The following is a 26,849-nucleotide window of genomic DNA, read 5'->3' as shown; positions in this document are numbered from 1 at the left end:
GAGTCTATGAAATACACCCCTATTGTCCAGGCAGTGTGGGCCAATGGCCAGAGTCTATGGGGGCCACTGGCAGAAGGGCCGTCAGCCCAGGTAGGAGGGCTGGACCCACCCGACTCGACTGAGCCCCGACCCAGCACCCTAGTAATGGTGGAATGACCAGCTCAGTGAGGAATCCCTCAGAAATACGCTGAGCTTACCTCAGTGGGAGATACCACTTCGACACTGCCCCGGGTCACTTCCTATTGTAGTCTTGGACGTTGTACTACTGGAGGCACTGGGATCTCTTTGGTCCCCCACACTGGCTGCTCCCTGGGGCTCTGTGGGCTGCTGGTGTCTGAGGTTGTGGTCCACATCTCCACTTCCTTCTGGCACAGGCTGGAAGGTACCCTCAGCAGGAGCTCCCGACACATGTCCTTCCATGCTGGCGTCTCCCCCTGACTGAGCTGGGCTGCTCTTTTATACTGGTACACCTGGAGCATGCCCAGTAGGGAGAAGGGGGTGTGGCTCCCTCAGCCCAAAATCTGGTGTTAACCCCTTCCCGTCCGGTACAGGATGAGTGTGCCCCATCACACTATCTTTAGAAATCTCACATTGGTACCTTTTGTGTTTTGTGAAATCTGCAGTGATAGTATTCTTAAAACCAACATGTGCTGCGCCATCATTCAAGACTGCTATAACAGGAAATATATGTCAGAATGTGGGTAAAACAGAATGAGGGGACATACAATTCTCCCTCAAGGAGTTCAGTCACAAGTTTTATCACCACTTTTTTTTTTTATTAAACGAGCATCTTCAGCATGGAAGCAAGCATGTCCTCTGGAATGGTGGCTGAAGCATGAAGGGGCATACGAATGTTTAGCATATCTGGCATGTAAATACCTTGCAATGCCAGCTACAAAAGTGCCAAGCAAATACCTGTTCTCACTTACTGGTGACATTGTAAATAAGAAGAGGGCAGCATTATCTACTGTAAATGTAAACAAACTTGTTTGTCTTACCAATTGGCTGAACAAGAAGTAGGACTGAGAGGACTTGTAGGCGCTAAAGTTTCACTTTGTTTTGATTACATAACTCCACTCAAAAAAAAAAAAAAACCAAAACAAAAAAAACCAAATAAATTGGTTAGTCTCTAAGGTGCCACAAGTACTCCTTTTCTTTTTGTGAATACAGACTAACACAGCTGTTACTCTGAAACCTTACATTTGTATGTTGCACTTTCACAACTAAAGGATTGCAGTACAGCACTTATGAGGTAAACTGAAATACTATTTCTTTTGTTTTATTTTTACAGTGCAAATATTTATAATCAAAAATATGCACTTTGATTTCAATTACAACACAGAATACAATATACATGAAAATGTAGAAAAACACAAGGTGTTTAACACATTTCAATTGGTATTCTATTGTTTAACAATATGATTAATAACAGGTTTCAGAGAAGCAGCTGTGTTAGTCTGTATTCACAAAAAGAAAAGGAAAACTTGTGGCACCTTAGAGACTAACCAATTTATTTGAGCATAAGCTTTCATGAGCTACAGCTCACTTCATCAGATGCATCTGATGAAGTGAGCTGTAGCTCATGAAAGCTTATGCTCAAATAAATTTGTTAGTCTCTAAGGTGCCACAAGTACTCCTTTTCTTACTGTGATTATTTTTTTTTTGAGGTTTATCGTGTGAGTTAACTGCGATTAATTGACAGCCCTAGTTGTAATGCTCATAGATATTAAGGTCAGAAGGGACCATTATGATCTAGTCTGACTTCCTGCACAATGCAGGCCACAGAATCTCACCCACGCACTCCTGCAATAAACCCCTGACCTATGTCTGAGCTATTGAAGTCCTCAAATCATGGTTTAAAGACTTCAAGGTGCAGAGAATCCTCCAGCAAGTGACCCGTGCCCCATGCTACAGAGGAAGGCGAAAAACCCCCAGGGCCTCTTCCAGTCTGCCCTGGAGGAAAATTCCTTCCCAACCCCAAATATGGCAATCAGCTGAACCCTGAGCATGTGGGCAAGATTCACCAGCCAGATACTCAGGAAAGAATTCTCTGTCCTAACTCAGATCCCACCTCATCTAACATCCCATCACAGGCCACTGGGCCTATTTACCATGAATAGTTAAAGATCAGTTAATTGCCAAAGTCCTGTTATCCCATCATACCATCGCCTCTATAAACTTAACTAGTTTAATCTTGAAGCCAGATAGGTCTTTTGCCCCCACTGCTTCCCTTGGAAGGCTATTCCAGAACTTCAGTCCTCTGATGGTTCGAAACCTTCATCTAATTTCAAGTCTAAGCTTCCCAATGGCAAGTACTTTTAGAGCAGAAACTTGCTAGAGATGCACACCTTATGCACTCAGACAGCTCCCCCAAACCTTGAACATTATTTTTTTTTAATTTAAATTAGTGCAAGAAACATAACAAGCAATGGGAATTATCCCCTTTCTTTTCATGAAGAAAGATGGACAGCAACCAGAAAATAACCGAATTTCTCATTGCTGTGTTGGGCATCAGTGAAAATAGTGTCCTTGCCTGGATAAATGGTATGTGTGTGTGTAAGTAATCTATCTCAGGGATTGGCAACCTTTGGCACGTGGCCCATCAGGGAAATCTGCTGGTGGGCTGGGACAGTTTACTGCAGAGTCTGCAGGTTCGGTCAGTCTCAGCTCTCACTGGCTGCATTTTGCCGTTCCACGCCAATCGGGGCTGCAGGAAGTGGCGGGGCCGAGGGATGTGCTGGCCAATCCCTGGTGTGTATATATTATATACAATATTAAAAAAAAAGAGGATTACTACTAAGACTGCAATGATATGAAGAATCTCACCATATACAAACAGAAGGCCTCCACATCACTATAAACAGATTTATAATATGTAATAAATACTAAAAAGGTTAAACAGTTGCTACACATGTTGTAGCAGCTGCTTAACTAACAAAGTAAACTGACTCTAAAAGGTGTATGGACTAGTGGCTACAGCATTTTTATGTTTAAGAACAACCACCATTTTCATATAATATTTGCATATATGGTCTACTTATATTTTAAATCACTCTTCACATATTCTGCCTATTCCAATATGTTAATTGAAGGTACCTCACTTATCTCACTGTATCTCAGAACAGAAGCTTTTCATGATGGCTACAAATATCTGTGAATAGATACTATAATGTGACATCAGCATTTTGAATTTCCGAGTTAGTGAATATTTCCATGACAAAAGAATCACTTCCATTAAAGATGAACAGCATTTCTCAGGTACAAAAGCAACAGAAATTCTTAGAATTCACATAGCAACATGTCCCCACTTTACCAGGGAAAAAACAAACAAAAAACCTTTTATGTTGGCCAGAGGTGTGGTAGAAGAGACTTCCATTTGGATGAAGATATAACTGTGGTATTCTTATCACACCCGTAGACAGCAGGAAATGGAACATTCAGGTGAGTTTCACTCTGTTTTGCTCTGTTCAGCTAACTGATGTAAAATGATTTTCTTCATCATATCATCTAGAGACCAACTGAAATAGGGGCCTCTCTGTGCTACTTGCTGTACTCGTAAGCTCTTTTTAATAGGGATTGTCTCTGTCTACATGCAGAAAATAAAGGATGCAGTAAAGTGACTTGCCTAAGGTCACACAGCAGAATTAGGAGTAGAACACAGTTCACCCAAAGCCCAGACTATGCCCTTATAGTGTGAGCCACATTGTCTCCCCAACTGACACCACAGAGATGAAATGATACATGAATACTCTCAATCTAGACTTCGAAATCTATCAGTAGCTTGAATAACCACAACTGCTTGTTATTTCGTTTTAGATATGGAGAAAATGAGTCTAGAGAGCATAAAAAAAATCCTCCTACCTCATGACAGGCCCTCAGCTATTGTTTTTTCAGAAGTCTAAGTGCTTTGTAAGAATTCTGCACTCACATGAACTGCCACAACCCTGATGAAGGTCGCCTTGCTGGTCGCTCACCAGGCTGCAGCGTTTGACTCCTTGTAACAAGGTGCACCTTCGCTCCTGTCTTCTTTACCAGCAGAAACTGCACAGATCCTGCACCAGCAGGAGAGTGAATTTGTGTGGGGGGGTGGAGGGTGAGAAAACCTGGATTTGTGCTGGAAATCACTTTAGATAAGCTATTACCAGCAGGACAGTGGGGTGGGAATAGGTATTGTTTCATATTCTCTGTGTATATATAAAGCCTGCTGCAGTTTCCACGATATGCATCTGAGGAAGTGAGCTGTAGCTCACGAAAGCTTATGCTCTAATAAATTGGTTAGTCTCTAAGGTGCCACAAGTCCTCCTTTTCTTTTTACAGATTCCTCTGGTTGTGCATTCCCAGTGCCATTTGAGTTCCCTCCACCGACACCACCACTACAGTCCCCGTGCAACAGTCTATTTACAATATCATCTGTGCTTTTGGCCTTCTCCTCAGGACCTGAGGTCTCCCTTCCCTGAGGCCTCTGTGGAGCTGGGCTCACAGAGCCCTGTTCCTCTCTCTCCTTGCAGTTTGTTCCTGTGCCTCTTTAGCCCATCAGCCAAGAAGGATAATTCTCTCTCTCACCCAGCCTGATTAGATAAATTACCTTGAAGGGGAGGTGAGGACTAATTGGTGTCCAAGTGATCAGGCTCACCTGTTCACTCCCTGCACTCTCAGTCCCACCACTCTAGACCTGTGCGCTCTTAGGCCTCTCTTGGGTTGGGTAGACTCCAGCACAGTCTCTTTTCTTTGGCCCCTCTGACACACTTCCTGGGAAGACTGTCCGTTACCTCTTTGTAGAAGCTGACCCCCCACCCTCAGACACCCTTAAGCACCTTCCTCAGAGCTCCAGCCTCGTGGGCACTCTGGGTTACAGTTTACCTCCCCAGGAACACATGATAGTTGAAGTGCACGCACACACACACTTTATTTTAGATATCATAAAAGATACAGACCTGGACAAAACAATAAATCATCTCTATGTCGCTCCCCACATTGGGATTTGGTTAGAGTCTTCTAGAGCACTGGTTCTCAAAGCCAGTCCGCCGCTTATTCAGGGAAAGCCTCTGGCGGGCCAGACCGGTTTGTTTGCCTGCCGCGTCCACAGGTTCGGCTGATCGCGGCTCCCACTGGCCGCGGTTCGCCACTCCAGGCCAATGAGGGCGGTGGGAAGGGCGGCCAGCACATCCCTTGGCCCGCACCGCTTCCCGCAGCCCCCATTGGCATGGAGTGGTGAACCGCGGCCAGTGGGAGCTGTGATTGGCTGAACCTGTGGATGCGGCAGATAAACAAATTGGTCCGGCCTCCCAGGGGCTTTCCCTGAACAAACGGTGTACCGGCTTTGAGGACCACTGTTCTAGAGTGTCCAGGAACTCCCTCTCCAGCACATGACTTCTCCCCCAAATCTCTGGTCATCTTTAAATAAAAACTTCAAAGCAGAAACCAAAAATTTCTGTCACAATCAGGGCAAGTCACAGATGCAGAAAGAAACAACCCAAACTCTCCCCATCCCAGTCTTTGTTCTGAAAACTAGAAGGTGAATCTGGTATTCTAGGTCCCTATGATACCCACCATTCCCCTAAACCCATTCCTTTTTTTCTCTCCATTACCAGCAACTAAACAACTGCGCAAATTGCAAGAACTAGATTTTCAGGTGAGCAGCTCCCCGCTCTCCCATAGGTAGTATTAAGAGCAAGAGTCTGAAAGAAAATATGCAACAAATGTCTGACCTTGCTTATTGAGGTAGATGCAGAATCCTCTGATCCCTGAAAAGCTCCAGAAGTCTAAAAGTCATGGCCATGCAACAGCGTGACTCTCAGTTTTGAGATCACCAGATCCCAAATGCAGAGGTTAAAGGAGCAGAATATAAAAAAAGTGTTCCATTCTCTCATCTGATCCACACAGGCTTCCTAGAAGCAGCCTTCTTCTTCTATGTGCTTCCCAGGCATAGGTTACCTCTAACCCACAATTTACCATTGAATATCCACCACCTTATATCCTGGTATTTGAAGGGAATGCTAGTATTTCAGAAGTACAACAATGCCCCATTGAGACAATCTTCTGGGCAATTCAGTACCACTAAATGGCATTCTGAGAAATAGTCCTTAAGCACCCTTTGGTAGTGATTTTCTAAACTGCAAACCATGATCTCAAATGCTGGGGAAATACATCTTGGAGCAAGTTGTATAAGAGGGAGCTTGCAGGGCTGTTGCAGGAATAAGCTACCCTTTTATGGTCTGACCCCCATTTCCTGCCCCCTTTCCCCTGTTTCTTCCCCGTAATATAGGAGATTAAGTGGCTAGCCCCTATCTGCAGCTGCACAAACCCTATGAAAATTAAATATATATATATATCAAGAAGCCTTCAGGGCATATCATTCCCAAACCCCCTTCTTTAACTGACTGGGACGACACTACTTTATGCTTATTGCCCCAGAGCATCTGAAAAAAAAAAAATCACCCTTTCACTTTGACCAACAATTTTCACAGGGTAGGATAAACATTATATATCCCATAAATACAATGAGGAAACAGCAATGTTTTAACCAACTTCAACTTTTCTGCCAAAGTCAGGGTGCATCTCTTTCACTGAATCTCCTTAACTTGGCAGGAGGCAAACCACTTCTTCCAGTTCAACTCAGCAACCAAATCACATCTGAAGCTTTGTTCCAAAATATCCCCAAGTCTCCACCCACAAAGGCTTGCTCTTTATGTTGATTACTGCTCCAACTGAATAATTGTTTAAGGTGTCAATAATACATATCCCAATCTTATCCACTGCCCACCAGCACTGTGACGTCTGTACAGGTCAAACATCTCGCCTTCAATCCATACATTTATACTCAAATCCTTTCTTACCATACCCTGCCACCAATAGAGGGTCCAAAGTAAAACAAAACAATAGACTCAAGAGACAACCTTGTCTTACCCGAGAATGTGTCCATATAAACTTTCCCCTCAACTCATTTATAAAATGATGCATTGTGAGTCAATGTACACAATCCATAGCCAGTTTGCAAACTATGGGGGAGGATACGGTCCTTTTCGAAATGGGAGTATGCTCAAAGCGCTCTAAGAAACTATTAACACATATCAGCAGGGTCCACATGGACAGTTTATCTGCAGCAGGCTAGATTCACACCCCAGCTTGCTGTGAACTAGTTGATCACATAGACAAGTCCTATATCGAGACGGGACCAACTCTAAGGTAGGCAGTTTCACTCTATAGAAAGCTTTGACCAGATCCAAAGCCAAAACAAAACCCTGCCAGTCTCCCCGTTTCAAAATTTCAAATACTTCCTGCAAACTACACAAAGCATACGCCATTGCACAAACTTTAACTGCATTAGCAGGACTGGGATGAAATAATTTCTCTGCTATTTTCCCCAATCTCTTGGCAAGAATGGAAGCTAACATTTTGTAATCCAATAGGCCTTCAATATTCCTGGTATCTTCCTAACCCCCTTCTTAGGGGGAAAAGAAAAAAAGCAAAAGGACTTCACAAAAGGACGTTCCCAATGTGCCGCTAGACAAGGCATCATTGAAAGCCCAGAAATTCCACACTTAAACTGTCTGTCCCTGGTAGTTCTCTTTTCAGAGACAATACAGTTGCACTAACCTCCATTTCCTCAACGGGCCTCACAAGTGAGTTCCATTCCTCCTCTGCCAATGTTAGAAAACCTGCAATACTATTCAAAAACTGATTCTGGAAAGGGGGGGGGGGGGAAGATTTATCTCACTGTAACATTCAGGACATATCCTCAACAAGCCAACAGGTCCCTACAGACCTGTCCAGTACTAGGGTTTCTGACCCAACCATATCCCACTGTAGTCTCTTTTCCTTCGATCTTGCAAACATATCAGAGGGAGCTGCCCAACTTATTGTCATAATGTCCTTTGTAATTTTAACGGATTCCAGCATTCTCCTTCAACACTGAACCATTTCCCTCTTAACTTCCTCTAGGATCCTTATTTCTATGCATCCCCCAGCTTTCAGTAGATTATGAAGCTCTCAAATGGCTCTGCAATGCTAAATAATGTTTGTAATCAGTTGTATACAGACATCCTGAAAAGGGATTACAGAGATTGCCAGTCTCGGCTTGATCAATCCCCATCATGCCATCTGGGATGCATAAAACTCCTAAACTGTTTCTCGTTCCATAAAGATGCCTTCAACCTTTTTAATTGCAACTGAATTACTAAGTATTTGTTTTCCAATAACCTCAGACAAAGGTCTCCGTTACATAGTTCCTGAGTTCAATTCAGACCAAGCAGTGGTCCAAAAACTCATCAGGCTGCTCTGCACCTTGTTCAGTTATTGAGGTAGCTGTCACGTGTACCCAATGGACTGCGCAATAACTTTCTAAAAATGTAAATGTTGCCTTTTTTCTGAAATGTGGATGCCCAAAAACATCCTTAACCCAACAGCATCGTACACTGCTTGTAAGTTTCATCAGCTCATAATCCTTTAGGTTGCTTCACTATGTCAATCACAGCAGCTACATAAATTACCCCTCCCTTCATAAAAAACAACTGTCAAGATATCAGTAAAAAAAGAAGCAACCTCAATAAAAAGATCTTTCCTCAGCTTCTGACACTGCAAGATGTAGATGATGACAACAATACTTCATACCCAAACAACAGAAATCAGCTAATAATTCCCTTCCCAACTGCAGTTCTACCACCCTCTGCACTGATATTGTATAACAGTATACCTACTCCATCATAAGTATCAGGCCCGGTGGACTAAAAAGATGGGATCTTCCTCTAGTCCTTCTGAGCTCATCATGTTTCTTGGATCCCCACTTAACCCAGACCTGGCCCCACTAAAAACTGAAAGATTATTTGACTCTGGTGCACACAGGCTGGAACGTACATTCCAAGTTGCAATTGTCAGTATCATCTAAATAAAGACTTAGATCCAGGTCATCACAAGTACTTGCAATTCTCATCTAGTTAACTAACTCTCTCACTCTCTATTTCTCTCTTTTCTGGCCACTTTTTTCTTGTTGGTTCACTACCCTCAACTATAGGAGCCTCCTAAATCTCCACATCCTGATCCCAACTCTGATAGTGCTGTTCGAAGTTTCTCAAGCCCAGTAACCCACTGGTTCTTTTCCCACCAATCAATATGCTTGTAAAGTGCCCAAATTCTCCTCTCTCTGCCATCCCACTCCACCCAGTACGTAACACTGAAAACTTGTTACCAGCTGGAACCATGAAAATGCTGTGTGTTCCAGACAGCTGTAGGCTACTCTCGGTTACTATAACCTCAGTTTTATGCTTGGATACTCTCCATTCATATCTGATTTCAAGAAACTGTCCTATTCCTGACATTGAGCAGATCAACACTTGCTCCAAAAATTAGTGAGTTTACCATAACCATAGCTTGTCTATCCATCCTTGGTGACTGGGATTTCTACATAAGCAATTGTGTCTGCAGCTGTTACCTTCCCAGTTTCTCTTTTTCCCCTACCCCCACATTACCGATGCTCATGTCCCCATCTGTATGTCCTGAGTCTCTCACTCCCCCCCGCCCCCCACCTTCCCCACAGCCATCTTCTTTTTTCCTCAGCTGGTCCCTCAGTCAAGAGCCACCCCTCTGCTACAAAACCATGTCCCTCTCCTTTCTTTTATCTCAGCTACTGTTTGTCTCTAAGGTGCCACAAGTACTCCTTTTCTTTTTGTGGTTTTAAAGGCTAGTACCAAGACCTAGTTTCTTGGTTTCCCCTTTCTGAGGAAATTCCACTGCTTCATATGCCGACCCACTGCAGAGAAGTTGGAGAAAACTGGTTTCACCTGGAATGCAGCCACATCCCATCATCCTCCAGTGCTCCCATTGGAATGGGAGCTATTCATATTAATCAATCTATTGCTCCTAGTCTGAGGGGGATGTGACACCACTCTTGAAAGCATATGGCTGATTCATAGACTTGAAGTCCTTAGGGAATCATGATCATTTAGTCTGACTACACGTACATCACAGGTCACAGAACCTCACCCACCCACCCCTGCAACAGGCCCATAACCTCTGAGTTACTGATGTCTTAAAGTCATGGTTTAAAGACTTCACAAGAGAATTCACCCTTTACTCTAGTTCAGACCAGCAAGTGGCCTGTGCCCCATGCTGCAGAGGACGGTGAAAAATGCCCAGTGTCTCTGCCAATCTGACCGGGGGGGGGGGGGGGAATTCCTTCCCAATCCCATATAAGGCAATCTGTTAGACCCAGAATGTGGATCCCCCAAATCATCACAAAAAACCATCTCCACACCCATCTCCCGCCACTGAATCTGTAAAACATTGAATTGTCAGTGGAAATAGTGTATTCAGTTCAGAGCTTTAGCAAACAATGTACATCACATAGTGAATGAAAAATAAGCCAATTCTGAGTTTGACTGCTCACCATAAGATGTTTGACATAAAAAAATGTTCTACTGTGAGTGTCGAATGTGCAGGAGCTTCCCCGCTGCCCCAAGCCCACTGCTTTAATAAGCTATTTGCAGACCCTGGCATAAGAATATTTTCCACCCTCATTTTGAGAGGCAGTAACTATTCTGCTAAATGACAGGTTTCAGAGTAACAGCTGTGTTAATCTGTATCCGCAAAAAGAAAAGGAGTACTTGTGGCATACGATGAAGTGGGCTGTAGCTCAAAAGCTTATGTTCAAATAAATTTGTTAGCCTCTAAGCTGTCACAAGTACTCCTTTTCTTTATTCAGCTAAAGGGCACTATACAAACACACTTACTAGATATTTCATAGAGTTATTGAAAACAACACCACAAACTCTATGAAAGTGTTGTACCCGTGGTGTTAACTTAACTTTATTCATGCAAGATTAGTCTCTTGCAAATGAAGCAAATTTATTTCTCCTTTTCCATGATGCCTAAAAAATCTTGAAGCAGTTAGGCTGTAGTCATAACAAACTAGCAGCCTATCATGCTGACCAAAATGGTCTCATTGTTTCCTTTTCCTCGACACTTTATCTGTCTAGCTCCACCTGTTGTCTCATGTCATACTTCGATTGTAAACTCTTTGGGACAAAAGCATGTCTGGGACTTCTCGGTGCTATAGTAATACAAATAATAAATGTATTAAGAACAGTTCAGCAAATGTTTGTTAGTGATTCTTCCTTGTTTCAACCAATTTAGTCTGATTTAGCACTTCTTTCTGTCCACAAATGGTCTTAACTGACACTTATCAACCTGTTTGGGTATAATTTTTGCATGCATCGTTTAATAAGAAACTGTTAGGGCCCAAGCATTTCTTAAGCAGTTAATAGAGATCACTCCAAGTGTTCTAGATGCCGAATTGGGTGCTGGAGCTGTTATTTGCCAGCTAAGTCATGTGGTCAGGGGGCCACGTGACTCAAGATTTCAACAATTTCCATCCCACCACCAACCTCAGCCTGGTCCAGTCCACACAAGAGATCCACTTCCTGGACACTACAGTGCTAATAAACAATGGTCACATAAACACCACCCTATACCGGAAACCTACTGACCGCTATTCCTACCTGCATGCCTCCAGCTTTCACCCTGACCACACCACACGATCCATCGTCTACAGCCAAGCTCTGCGATACAACTGCATTTGCTCCAACCCCTCAGACAGAGACAAACACCTACAAGATCTCTGTCAAGCTTTCTTACAACTACAATACCCACCTGCAGAAGTAAAGAAACAGATTGATAGAGCCAGAAGAGTTCCCAGAAGTTACCTACTACAGGACAGGCCTAACAAAGAAAATAACAGAACGCCACTAGCCGTCACCTTCAGCCCCCAACTAAAACCCCTCCAACGCATTATTAAGGATCTACAACCTATCCTAAAGGATGACCCAACACTCTCACAAATCTTGGGAGACAGGCCAGTCCTTGCCTACAGACAGCCCCGCAACCTGAAGCAAATACTCACCAACAACCAAATACCACACAACAGAACCACTAACCCAGGAACTTATCCTTGCAACAAAGCCCGTTGCCAACTGTGCCCACATATCTATTCAGGGGACACCATCACAGGGCCTAATAACATCAGCCACACTATCAGAGGCTCGTTCACCTGCACATCCACCAATGTGATATATGCCATCATGTGCCAGCAATGCCCCTCTGCCATGTACATTGGTCAAACTGGACAGTCTCTACGTAAAAGAATAAATGGACACAAATCAGATGTCAAGAATTATAACATTCATAAACCAGTCGGAGAACACTTCAATCTCTCTGGTCACGCGATCACAGACATGAAGGTCGCTATCTTAAAACAAAAAAACTTCAAATCCAGACTCCAGCGAGAAACTGCTGAATTGGAATTCATTTGCAAATTGGATACTATTAATTTAGGCTTAAATAGAGACTTGGAGTGGCTAAGTCATTATGCAAGGTAGCCTGTTTCCTCTTGTTTTTTCCTAACCCCCCCCCCCCCCCAGATGTTCTGGTTTAACTTGGATTTTAACTTGAAGAGTGGTCAGTTTGGATGAGCTATTACCAGCAGGAGAGTGAGTTTGTGTGTGTATGGGGGTGGGGGGGATGTGAGAACCTGGATTTGTGCAGGAAATAGCCCAGCTTGATTGTCATGCACATTGTGTAAAGAGTTGTCACTTTGGATGGGCTATTACCAGCAGGAGAGTGAATTTGTGTGGGGGGGTGGAGGGTGAGAAAACCTGGATTTGTGCTGGAAATCACTTTAGATAAGCTATTACCAGCAGGACAGTGGGGTGGGAATAGGTATTGTTTCATATTCTCTGTGTATATATAAAGCCTGCTGCAGTTTCCACGATATGCATCTGAGGAAGTGAGCTGTAGCTCACGAAAGCTTATGCTCTAATAAACTGGTTAGTCTCTAAGGTGCCACAAGTCCTCCTTTTCTTTTTGCGAATAGAGACTAACACGGCTGTTACTCTGAAATATGTAGAAAGTATCATTCATGTATTTTGTGTGTGTGAGAAGTCACTTTGTGTGTGTGGCAGAGCAACTTACCCAGGTCTGTAATTTATAGATTACTACTTTGCCAGTATTGCCTGACTAGCAAGGGCTACTACTGGTTCCTGGCTTCTCACTGAGAATAGTGATGGGGCTGAAGGCCATGCTCCCTCTAAACAGCATAGACATCATGCTGGCAGGCTACCAGCTAGCAACAGGACCATACATCTCCATGTGTCAAATACAGTGATGGTTCCATAAAGGGGTTGCTGCCTGATGCAAGTTCTTATTGCAGACAATTCGCTTCCTGTTCTGCGGATGGAACCAATGTAAAATGTCCTCAGGCAGTGGGCCAAACAGACACTGCTTGAGCCTCTCTCCTCTTTACATGGTGAGAGATCACCCTATTATTTACCACTGGCTTTCACACCCTGCTACACCCTTCCTACCTATCACCCTTGCTTCCAAGCACACACACACAGTTAATATATGTCAACCAGAAATAGGATGACAAATCCCCCTCCAAACATTAATAGTAACAAAAACTGAAAAGCAATCAAAAAGGAACAAATGCAGTCAGATGAGTAACTCATTGGATTCAATGAACATGTTTTGCATAAAACTTGTTCAGCTACTTCTCAGTTTTGCTTAGCACATTTTGTATTATGCAGAAATCCCTTGAATGCATGCAGGAGGTACATCAGTTTTTTCCTCACACACTTCCCAGGACCATGCACAGATGTGATCGTTACTACATGTAGCATTTCTAGTAAAACCACCTCTCTCTTAATGTACTGTGAGGATTAACAGCAAGGAATGAGGTCTGACCTTGGATCTAATGAAGCTAATGCTGGTTTTACTCTTAGCAAAAGAAGCCCCTGTGTATTACAAGAGGGAGTGAGGTGGGACAGTCAGTCATGGTAAAAATCATCTTTTCCCACACTGTAGTCGGGCGCAGACTCACCAGTGGTGCCTCCTGCTGGTCGTCTCAGGGAATTAGCATTCCAGCCTCTGGAGAACCCTCTTCAGGCCAGTGTCTCGCCTTGCTGCTGGCTCCCGTATCCCTCCAAGGACCCCAGTGCCCCTTTCACTAGGTGCTTCCCCGTGGCAGTACTCCACAATTCTGGGTCTCCCCCTCCCAGGGGACCCCCACACCCACTACCTCACCTCAGTCATAGGCTCCTGCCAGTCACCAGCCAGCCTCCATGCCCTGGGGCAGACTGTAGTATGAGCCACTCATCACAGGCAAGGTTGGGTTTGGACCTGCTGCCTCTGCCTACCCATGACTGCCCCTGCAACCCCTGTACCTAATAGACCTTACCAGGCCCACAGCCTGGGGCTTTCCTAGGCCAGAGCTCCCAAGATCCCTTGGCCTTTCCCCAGTCCTGCTCCAAACTAGATATCCTGCTCAGCACCTTACAGCCAGGCCCTTCTCCCTCTACAGGCAGAGGGAGACTCTCCCTGGGCTTCTGGCTCACAGCCTTTATAGAGCCAGTTGGGCCCTGATTGGGGTGTGGCCCCCAATCAGCCCCACTGCCTTCCTTCTACCCTAGCCCTCTCCCAGGGCTATCTTAAACCACTCTGGGCCCGAGCAGGTGCCTACTCTGCTGCACTCACACACAGCAGTACAAAAAGCTTAAGCCAGCAAAAATAAAATAAGCATAGCTTTACCAATATCTATGCTTGCTAACATATAAATATATCTTCTGTAGCTTCCCTTCTGTACTATTCCCCTCTTGCACCAAGGAAGACATTTTGAACCAACGATCTACTCTCCCTCACTCCCCCTTATGAAGTTCTTACTTCACTACAATATTGTTGATACAATGGTAGCAATAATGTCCAAACAAAAAAATTTTAAATTATTATAAACATACACTTTCAGATACATTTTTTTATAACAACGTTTCTATGCTTAAAAAAAAACAACCCTTAATTAAAAATGTTCAGGCAAAATATAGAACTGCTACCCAACACAATCTGCTCTTTGTGAAAGTACAAAAGGCCTGAGAACATGGAATGTATTAAAACACATGTGATTTGTTTTACATTTTCATATAGACTTTCAGTACATTGTAAAAATAGTTTATCTTTTGTTATTTTGCCTAAGGGCTTGTGTACACTTATCAGGGCTTCGACACACAGCGATCAATGCATTGGTGGTCGATTTAGCAGGTCTAGTGAAGACCTACTAAATCGACCGCCGATCGCTGTACTCCTCCTGAACAAGAAGTGCAAAGGGAGTCGACGGGAGAGCATCTCCAGTCAACATCTCATAGTGTGGACCCTACAGTAAGTAAATCTAAGTATGTCGACTTCAGCTACATTATTTACGAAGCTGAAGTTGTGTAACTTAGATCGATCTCCCCCTGTAGTGTAGACAAGGCCTAAAAAACACATGCTTGTGTCTCTCATAGCTGTGATTCTTTCCCTGATCATTTTGCAGAAGCCAGAAAGGAATGGTCCATCATCTTTCTGTCCTTATGGATGAAAATGATTACATTTTAATTTTACTGAGAATAGTTTTTGTGTACGACTATTCAAAAGAGTACACAGTAACATCTACACTAACTTTATAATGGCACCTGTAATCTTGAATTAGAACAAGAGGGGGAATTGTGACCTTAACTTGGTTTTTAATTCTGTAGTTCTATGTTAAGGCAGCAACAGCAAAATGTATTTTGCTGCAATCCCATCTATATAGTTTCTTTAAAACAACCCCATAAGTCCTCTTTATATCAGGAAAGGAAAGAAATTATTTGTTTTTACTTGTGGGGGACACGCAAAAACCCTGGTGGGGATTGTGGGGGCAATACAAGTACCTAGATAAAACAGCTTAATTCAGGAAGAGTTGAAAATTAGTTCTATGACAAAACAAAGTTACTGAGTTTGGTATGTTAATGGAGTATCCAACAAGATGCATGTGCTGTTGAAACGGCTTTGTAGGTCACCTAATATGCTAATTCTAATACCAATTCTGTTAAATTGTGGATTATTATGTGTTAGCTTTAAAAAACTGTTATATTTGACAATGCACTCAGTTACTCTAAGGGTATGTCTACACTACGAAATCAGGTCGAATTTATAGAAGTCATTTTTTTAGAAATCCATTTTATATATTCGAGTGTGTGTGTCCCCACAGAAAATGCTCTAAGTGCATTAAGTGCATTAACTCGGCGGAGTGCTTCCACAGTACCGAGGCTAGCGTCGACTTCCGGAGTGTTGCACTGTGGGCGGCTATCCCACAGTTCCCGCAGTCTCCGCTGCCCATTGGAATTCTGGGTTGAGATCCCAATGCCTGATGGGGCTAAAACATTGTCACGGGTGGTTCTGGGTACATATCGTCAGGCCCCTGTTCCCTCCCTCCCTCCGTGAAAGCAAGGGCAAACAATTGTTTCGTGCCTTTTTTCCTGAGTTACCTGTGCAGATGCCATACCACGGCAAGCATGGAGCCCGCTCAGGTAACCGTCACTGTATGTCTCCTGGGTGCTGGCAGACACGGTACTGCATTGCTACACAGTAGCAGCAACCCATTGCCTTCTGGCAGCAGACGGTGCAATACGACTGGTAGCCGTCCTCATCGTGTCCGAGGTGCTCCTGGCCACGTCGGCCGGGAGCGCCTGGGCAGACATGGGCGCAGGGACTAAGTTTGGAGTGACTTGACCAGGTCATTCTCTTTAGTCCTGCAGTCAGTCCTATTGAACCGTCTTATGGTGAGCAGGCAGGCAATACGGATTGCTAGCAGTCGTACTGTACCATCTTCTGCTGGGCAGGCAAGAGATGGGGATAGCTAGCAGTCGTATTGCACCGTCTTCTGCTGAGCAGCCATGATATGTGGATGGCTTGCAGTCCTTCTGCACAGTCTGCTGCCAGCCAAAGATGTAAAAGATAGATGGAGTGGATCAAAACAAGAAATAGACCAGATTTGTTTTGTACTCATTTGCTTCCCCCCTTCCCCTGTCTAGGGGACTCATTCCTCTAGGTCACACTGCAGTCAATCACAGAAAAGGTGCAGCAAGGTAAATCTAGCCATGTATCAATCAGAGGCCAGACTAACCTCATTGTTCCAATGAGAACAATAACTTAGGAGCACCATTTCTTATTGGAACCCTCCGTGAAGTCCTGCCTGAAATACTCCTTGATGTAAAGCCACCCCCTTTGTTGATTTTAGCTCCCTGAAGCCAACCCTGTAAGCCATATCGTCAGTCGCCCCTCCCTCTGTCAGAGCAATGGCAGACAATCGTTCCGCGCCTTTTTTCTGTGCGGACGCCATACCAAGACAAGCATGGAGGCCACTCAGCTCACTTTGGCAATTAGGAGCACATTAAACACCACACGCATTATCTAGCAATATATGTAGCACCAGAACCTGGCAAAGCGATACCAGGCGAGGAGGCAATGTCAGCGCGGTCACGTGAGTGATCAGGACATGGACACAGATTTCTCTGAAAGCATGGGCCCTGCCAATGCATGCATCATGGTGCTAATGGGGCAGGTTCATGCTGTGGAACGCCAATTCTGGGCTCGGGAAACAAGCACAGACTGGTGGGACCGCATAGTGTTGCAGGTCTGGGACGATTCCCAGTGGCTGCGAAACTTTCGCATGTGTAAGGGCACTTCCATGGAACTTTGTGACTTGCTTTCCCCTGCCCTGAAGCACATGAATACCAAGATGAGAGCAGCCCTCACAGTTGAGAGGCGAGTGGCGATAGCCCTGTGGAAGCTTGCAAAGCCAGACAGCTACCGGTCAGTTGGGAATCAATTTGGAGTGGGCAAATCTACTGTTGGAGCTGCTGTGATGCAAGTAGCCCATGCAATCAAAGATCTGCTGATATCAAGGGTAGTGACCCTGGGAAATGTGCAGGTCATAGTGGATGGCTTTGCTGCACTGGGATTCCCTAACTGTGGTGGGGCCATAGACGGAACCCATATCCCTATCTTGGCACTGGAGCACCAAGCCGGGAGTACATAAACCGCAAGGGGTACTTTTCAATTGTGCTGCAAGCTCTGGTGGATCACAAGGGACGTTTCACCAACATCAACGTGGGATGGCTGGGAAAGGTACATGACGCTCGCATCTTCAGGAACTGTGGTCTGTTTCAAAAGCTGCAGAAAGGGACTTTATTCCCAGACCAGAAAATAACTGTTGGGGATGTTGAAATGCCTATAATTATCCTTGGGGACCCAACCTACCCCTTAATGCCATGGCTCATGAAGCCATACACAGGCAGCCTGGACAGTAGTCGGGAGCTGTTCAACTACAGGCTGAGCAAGTGCAGAATGGTGGTAGAATGTGCATTTGGATGTTTAAAGGCGCGCTGTTGCAGTTTACTGACTCGGTTAGACCTCAGCGAAACCAATATTCCCACTGTTATTACTGCTTGCTGTGTGCTCCACAATATCTGTGAGAGTAAGGGGGAGACGTTTATGGCAGGGTTGGAGGTTGAGAAAAATCGTCTGGCTGCTCGTTACGCGCAGCCAGACACCAGGGCAGTTAGAAGAGCACAGGAGGGCGCGGTATGCATCAGAGAAGCTTTGAAAACCAGTTTCATGACTGGCCAGGCTACGGTGTGAAAGTTCTGTTTGTTTCTCCTTGATGAAACCCCCCGCCCCTTGGTTCACTCTACTTCCCTGCAAGCTAACCACCCTCCTCTCCTCCCTTTAATCATTGCTTGCAGAGGCAATAAAGTCATTGTTGCTTCACATTCATCATTCTTTATTCATTCATCACACAAATAGGGGAATGACTACCAATGTAGCCCAGGAGGGGTGGTGGAGGAGGGAAGGAAAATGCCACACAGCACTTTAAAAGTTTACAACTTTAAAATTTATTGAATGCCAGCCTTCTTTTTTTTTGGGCAATCCTCTGTGGCGGAATGGCTGGTTGGCCGGTGGCCCCCCAACTGCGTTCTTGGGCGTCTGGGTGTGGAGGCTATGGAACTTGGGGAGGAGGGCGGTTGGTTACACAGGGGCTGTAGTAGCAGTCTGTGCTCCAGCTGCCTTTGCTGCAGCTCAACCATACACTGGAACATACTGGTTTGGTCCTCCAGCAGCCTCAGCATTGAATCCTGCCTCCTCTCATCACGCTGCCACCACATTTGAGCTTCAGCCCTGTCTTCAGCCTGCCACTTACTCTCTTCAGCCCGCCACCTCTCCTCCCGGTCATTTTGTGCTTTCCTGCACTCTGACATTATTTGCCTCCACGCATTCGTCTGTGCTCTGTCAGTGTGGGAGGACAGCATGAGCTCAGAGAACATTTCATTATGAGTGTGTTTTTTTTTTCTTTCTAATCTTCACTAGCCTCTGGGAAGGAGAAGATCCTGTGATCATTGAAACACATGCAGCTGGTGGAGAAAAAAAAAGGGACAGCTGTATTTAAAAAGACACATTTTATGAAACAGTGGCTACACTCGTTCAGGATAAACCTTGCTGTTAACATTACATACATAGCACATGTGCTTTCGTTACAAGGTCGCATTTTGCCTCCCCCTACCGCGTGGCTACCCCTTCAACCCTCCCCCTCCCCGTGGCTAAGAGCGAGGAACATTTCTGTTCAGCCACAGGTAAACAGCCCAGCAGGAACAGGCTCCTCTGAGTGTCCCGTGAAGAAAAGCACCCTATTTCAACCAGGTGACCATGAATGATATCTCACTCTCCTGAGGATAATACAGAGAGATAAAGAACGGATGTTGTTTGAACGCCAGCAAACATACACTGCAATGCTTTGTTGTGCAATGATTCCCGAGTATGTGTTACTGGCCTGGAGTGGTAAAGTGTCCTACTATGGAGGATGCAATAAGGCTGCCCTCCCCAGAAACCTTTTGTAAAGGCTTTGGGAGTACATCCAGGAGAGCCGCAAATGCCAGGGCAAAGTAATCCTTTCACATGCTTGCTTTTAAACCATGTATAGTATTTTAAAAGGTACACTCACCGAAGGTCCCTTCTCTGCCTGCCGAGTCCAGGAAGCAGCCTTGGGTGGGTTCAGGGGGTACTGGCTCCAGGTCCAGGGTGAGAAACAGTTCCTGGCTCTCGGGAAAAGCGGTTTCTCCGCTTGCTTGCTGTGAGCTATCTACCACCTCCTCCTCCTCATCATCATCATCGTCTTCTTCGTCCCCAAAACCTGCTTCCATGTTGCCTCCACCTCCATTTAAGGAGTCAAACAACACAGCTGGGGTAGTGGAGGCTGAACCCCCTAAAATGGCATGCAGCTCATCATAGAAGTTGCATGTTTGGGGCTCTGACCCGGAGTGGCCGTTCGCCTCTCTGGTTTTCTGGTAGGCTTGCCTCAGCTCCTTAAGTTTCACGTGGCACTGCTTCGGGTCCCTGTTATGGCCTCTGTTCTTCATGCCCTGGGAGATTTTGACAAAGGTTTTGGCATTTCGAAAACTGGAACGGAGTTCTGATAGCACGGATTCCTCTCCCCATACAGCGATCAGATCCCGTACCTCCCGTTCGGTCCATGCTGGAGCTCTTTTGCGATTCTGGGACTCCATCATGGTCACCTCTGCTGATGAGCTCTGCATGGTCACCTGCAGCTTGCCACGCTGGCCAAACAGGAAATGAGATTAAAAAATTCGAGGTGCTTTTCCTGTCTACCTGGCCAGTGCATCTGAGTTGAGAGTGCTGTCCAGAGCAGTCACAATGGAGCACTCTGGGATAGCTTCCGGAGGCCAATGCCATCGAATTGTGTCCACAGTACCCCAAATTCGACCCGGCAAGGCCGATTTAAGCGCTAATCCACTTGTCAGGGGTGGAGTAAGGAAATCGATTTTAAGAGCTCTTTAAGTCGACATAAAGGGCTTCATCGTGTGGACGGGTGCAGGTTTACATCGATTTAACGCTGCTAAATTCGACCTGAAGTCCTAGTGTAGAGCAGGGCTAAATGTCATTTCTAGAATGTCCTCTAAGTCTAAAGTTTGTGCACTATAGCAATAAGCTTCCAGGAGACATATTATATTGAACAGTGCCATCCAGTGGTCAATTGGATTACTCACAGCTAAATGTTCCCTGTGCAACATCCACATTCATACTGTCACACTCTCAGCATTTGTGCTATCACCAGTGGTGAGCTGGAGCCAGTTCCCACCAGTTCGCTAGAACTGGTTGTTAAATTTAGAAGCCCTTTTAGAACCGGTTGTTCCGCAAGGGCTTCTAAATTTAACCGGCCAGAAATGGCGCCTTAGGCGCCGACTCCATGGGTGCTCCACCCCGGAGCACCCAAGAGGAAAATTTGGTGGGTGCAGAGCACTCACCGGCAGCTCCCCGCCCCACCCCCGGCCCCAGCTCACCTCCGCTCCACCTCTGCCTCCTCCCCTGAACGCGCTGCCCAGCTCTGCTTCTCCGCCCGCTCCCCGGCTTCCCACAAATCAGCTGTTCGCGCGGGAAGCCGGGGCAGGCTGAGAAGCAAGCGGCAGCTTCCCACTCAGGCCCAGGGAGGCAGAGTGGAGGTGATCTTGGGCGGGGGCGGCGGGAGGGAGGCGCGAGGAAAGGGCCACCTGTGCCGCAGCAGGTAATCTGGGGGGGGGGGCGCAGGGGAACCGCTCCCTGCCCCAGCTCACCTCCGCCACCCTCAGCCTCAGTGTGAAGCCGTGGCCTGCTTCTCAGCCCTCCCCTGCTTCCCGCGCAAACAGCTGATTCGTGGGAAGCCAGGGGGGGAGGGGGACGCAGAGAAGCAGAGCGGGGTGGTGCGTTCAGGGGAGGAGGTGGAGGCGGAGCAGAGGTGAGCTGGGGCTGGGCGTGGTGCTGGGCAGGGAGCTGCCAGTGGGTGCTCTGCACCCACCAATTTTCCCCATGGGTGCTCCAGCCCCAGAGCACCCAGGGAGTCAGCACCTAAGGCACCACTTTTAATGTGATCAGTGGGGCAGCAGCCACTCCCCCTGCTCCCCGGCCCCTAGGAGCCAGACGGACCTGCCAGATGCTTCCTGGGAGCTACCCCAGGTAAGCACCGCCAGGACTCCCCACCTCACCTCCCGGCAGGTGCCCCTGGCTCTTAGGGGTGGGGTGGGCACCCACTACGGTGGCCCACGAGATCTTCCTGCCCGGTTCTGGGGGCAGTCAGGGGACAGGGAAGGATGGGGCAGGGGTCCTGGGGGGGGGACATCAAGGAACACAGGGGGGCTGAATGGGGTAGGAGTCCCGGGGGGCAGGGGTGGGCAACGACCTCCTTGTGGGGTGACGAAGGAACCTATTGTTAAGATTTTGGCAGCTCATCACTGGCTCTCACCCAATACTAATTTCAACAGTACATGCATAACAGTCGATATTAGCATCCCTTGGATAAGGTCTATTATAATTTTCTATTCATGGCAGAGTTCTAAACTCCTTCTGATGTTAGTGTACAGTTGCCCAAAGTGATTAAGATAAACATCAGTTCGCTTCCTGTTTGAGAGGACTGGTCATTGAAAGATGGCAACAGCAGTGATAAACTGCAAGGTTCTTGAGGAATTCTGTTGCAATATAGTTAGAATACTGTTGACAGATTTTATATCAGGGTTCTAGTTTGTGGAAGAAGAGTGACAGACAATGAAAGGGGGAGAAGTGACTCAATCATCTCCTAACATTCAAACTATTAACGAATCCAGAATTGCATCCCACCAAACAGTAGAAGAATCAGAACTATCATTTGTTTTTGTACCATTCTCTATGGCACCATTAGTTATTGAGAACAGTTAAATATTCTGAGGATATTTGTAATAGTGGGATAATGTATCAAACTGAGGACTGAATTCAGAAAAAAAATAGTTAAAATCGGCTTCCTAAACAAGACACAGAAATTGGCATCGACTGTATTTTCAGATCTGAAGAATTTGATGTCAAATGAAGGCTCGTCAGTATATCTCCATATAATAACTGGAACACTGAAGAGCCATCATCATCATAAGAGCTCATTTCTTTCCCCCAGCTTTATAATTCTTAGTCACTTGCTAGCATGAATCACAGCACTATTCAGATAATGAAGGCTTAGCAATTTCATTATACAGCATAGCAATATAAATCTGGCCATTCCGTTAAAACTGACTGCATCAAAGACCAAAGTGAACTTCCTGGAAGTAAACTACTTTTAAAAAAATTACTTGATTTGCTCTCCACTCAGCAGGCTACACACTGATACGCTGTATCTAAATGCCAAACCTACTAGTCCCAATGCTGCTTTCCAGATACAGCATTGATAGTAAACAGATATTACACAATGGTTACTCCTCCATGAGAAGCCAGACATATGAGAGGAGGAATGGAACACAGATTTATGTGTATACTCTACTGGTAAGGCAGCCAGTGGGAGGAAACCACAGAAGGTAAAAAATAGTATATTTTTAAACTACATGGTCAATGTACAAATTCATATCATCCCTACATGGGGAGCTTACCAATAAGATGTCTTTGGTCAAGTCTGACTAATCAGATTTTAAAAGTTCTGTTTCTAAAATCTTAAGGTTTCAATATTTTTGCAACTCTTTGGCTCAAGGTGACGTGTATAGTCCGAGCCTGTGACTGTTCAACATCTATTCGGCACATTTCATAAAACCTTTAAGACCGAAGCATCATAACTTTCACATTAAATCTGTGAATTTAACGTTCTTGTTGCTATTCACAAGGAGCATCTGAAGTGGCTGGTCAGTTATAAGGATTGATATCAAATCAGCAGATAATAAAATTATAACTCCAAAATTTCTTACCCATGTTGATATCTGTGTACTAGATTCTGCACATTAGCTTTTAGGGTGACTGGCTTTCTATCCAGCTTCACCAGGATTGGGCCAGCCTTTAATGATATTTTGGTAAAAATAAATACATATATATATTAGGGATTGGCAACCTTTGGCATGCGGCCCGTCAGGGAAAATCCGCTGGTGGGTCAGAACAGTTTGTTTAACCGCAGCATCTGCAGGTTCGGCCAATCGCAGCTCCGACTGGCCGCAGTTCGCCATTCCAGGCCAATGGGGGCTGCGGGAAGCACCAGCCAACACATCCCTCAGCCTGCGCCGCTGCCTGCATCCCCCATTGACATGGAAGAGCGAACCGTGACCAGTGGGAACTGTGATCGGCCAAATCTGCAGGCGCTGCAGGTAAACAAACCGTCCCGGCCCACCAGCAGATTTCCCTGATGGGCCGCGTGCCAAAGGTTGCCGATCCCTGACATATATATAATTAATTTTTTAATTCTAGAAACAGTGAGACTCCAGGATTCTCAATAACATCCAATATTCAGCATACATCAATAGTGCACACTTCTTACGGTGGTGTGTAGAGTACATATATTGTATGCCGCCCCGCCCAGCATGGGTATAGATAGCAATGTAGACGGTGAGGCACTGCTTAGGTGAGTAGAGTAAAGACACACCAGAGCCTTATGATATGCATCTTACATGGCTTTCTACACACCCATGCTTCCTATGTCTACACTGCTGTTTTTAGCAGTGTACTGTTCCACTGCCTGGAGGCTGTCTGAGCCTTTCCCCACCACAGAGAAAGGCTCCAATAGTGGGGAAAGACTCTGGCAAAGTGGAGGTGGCAGGCACAAGGTCTAGCAGTTTCCTGCTGCTAAAGCCTTTCCCCACTGCCTCCCTCGTGCCAGAGCCTTAGGCTGACACATGTAGCTATACACTGCAGAGTGGACACACTGCTTTCCACTGCAGCATGTAGTTACACACAACCTACAGGCCGATGCTGGTGGTGTGAAGCATAGATGTAGTCTCAGTGTGCTCTCCAGATCACAAGTGTTTCACTGCAGTGGTGGTGCCTGAGGTCTAGGGGGTAAACCAGAATCATTTGGATATGTGTGCTTGCTAAGAGCAGAGCACAGTTTCACCCAATTATTCGGCAGAGAGTGGGGCTGTTTCACATGTCAGGAATAGCTTAAAATTTTAGTGTAACCTCTCACCGGCATAGGTGGCAAGTTATATGGGCCTGTGGTGCCCATGCTCCACCAATGTTTGGGCTTACCACACTCTTGGGGGCCCCACACTTCAGGGGGAAGCAGGGTCCAGGGTGTCTTGGAGGGCTAGTGGGGGGCCTGCAGCAGCGAGAGACCCGGCTCCAGCCCACCCTACTCTGCCCTGCCCTACCGGTCCCCAGCGTCGCTCAAGGGTGGGGGTGGAAGCCCGAAAGAGGCAGGGCGGAGATGCTGCTACTGCCGCACCTTCCCCTCTCACTCTTTCATTGTGGTATAAGAGGTCCCAAGAGAGCAGAGCTCTCTAGCATCCAGGCTTTTCTCTCTCCTCTGCCTCAAATACAGTGAAACTAAAATGGCTCTGTTGTCTTCAGGGTTTCTTAAGCCCTCACATGGGCTGCAGGAATCGCCTCCAAGTTTTCTTGAAGTAAGAGTTAAAAACACTTCCTATACTTGCTACAGATAGTCACTATAAATGGATTCAATACAGGCTTAGTGAGCATCTTCACTTTCCTTAATGCGTCTGGACATAAGAATTTGTCTTCTCTCAGCTGAAAAAAAAATTAAGAATGAGCAGAATGGAATCAAAGAGGAAAAGCTACATCAATTGCTATTTGACTCACAAAACATTATCTAATACAAAAGCATTTAGCAAGAATTTAATTCCCCCATAACACACCTATATTTAGATTATTTATCATTTGACTAGAAAGGACATTCATTCTCTAGGAACAATCAGACCTACTTGAAATTTTGAATTAATAAGGACCCTTATTAAATGGAACAAACACTCAATCCAATAATTGTTCCTCCAGGATCACTGACAAAGTTAAGACAGTTATAGTCTGAAAGGAGCAGACTTACATGTTCACAGCTTTGTACAGCATTTAGAATACTTTTGTTTCCTTCTCCACTCTATTTTGCTAAAACCTATGCACGTACAATAGGTGCTTTGGTTACAGTACCAAGTTTGAACATATCTTGTCATATTTGTGTTCATTAAATGTTAACCATTTAAATGTGCATTAACATACAAACTAGTTAGCTAATTAAATCATGCAAAGTAGAGAAGTATAGAAAATTGTTTGAGTCATTTCCAGATGTTACACTGCAGTACACCTATTTGTTCCTAAAGCAATGCATGCTTTACACTTCTATTTTAGTAAATGCATTTCAAGTGCACACATAGGACCTGAGCCTGTCACCTATTTGTTTCCATGGGAGTCTTGTTTTCACTAAGAGCCTCAGCTCTGGCTAATAGTCTTAAACCCTATACGCTAATTCTTCTGGTCATGTAACTAACTAAGTGATCATTTAGATTCTCCTGATAGTTTGATACATTTAGATGTACATTGTCAGCGAATCACTCCTAAAGAGATGTATTTATGATTCAATTATTTATGAGTGCCAGAGAAAGTTAAAAAAAAACAAAACCAATATTGCATTACAGACAGAAGTAAGCTTATTTGTTGGCTATTATTTGCAAAAGGCTTGTCACTTATTAGTCTCCTTAAAACTGTGCAGAAGGTTTATACAGTAATTATTTTACATTGGCAAGTAATGGTCATATTATCGAACAATTCCATTTCTGAAAAAGATAACTTCTCTCATTAGCATTTCTATTAGCCCAGTTAATGAAACTCTAAACTCTTCAATCCCCATGTCAACAAAAAAGGTCTAGGGAAGCTCTTATTGATTAGTGCAATCTGTACTATATCTACCAATGTTAGATATTTCTGATTTTTTTAAAAATGGTCTATTGTAAGAGAAAGTCAAAATAAAAATAGCATAAAAGGACTGGTACATACATTAGCCACTTTCTGCAGACTCTAATCAGAATGCCTAATGACATCAATGGACAGCGGGATATGGCTCCGTTATTAACTACTTGAAAAATACATATAGGACCAGTTTCTGCTCCCACTCAAGTAAATGGGCATTTTGCCCAGGACTTGAACAGAAGTTGGATGTGATTCACCATGAAATAAAGTAATGTGACATTTAGGGATACAAATCTCCTTCAGTGCACTTCTTTTTGTACTGTAAAATTAGCCAG

The sequence above is a fragment of the Lepidochelys olivacea genome, assembly GCF_965140295.1.
Source record: "Lepidochelys olivacea isolate rLepOli2 genome assembly, chromosome: 9".
Classification (NCBI taxonomy): domain Eukaryota; kingdom Metazoa; phylum Chordata; order Testudines; family Cheloniidae; genus Lepidochelys; species Lepidochelys olivacea.
The sequence above is the reverse complement of the archived record's forward strand: the minus strand, read 5'-3'. Positions refer to the sequence as shown.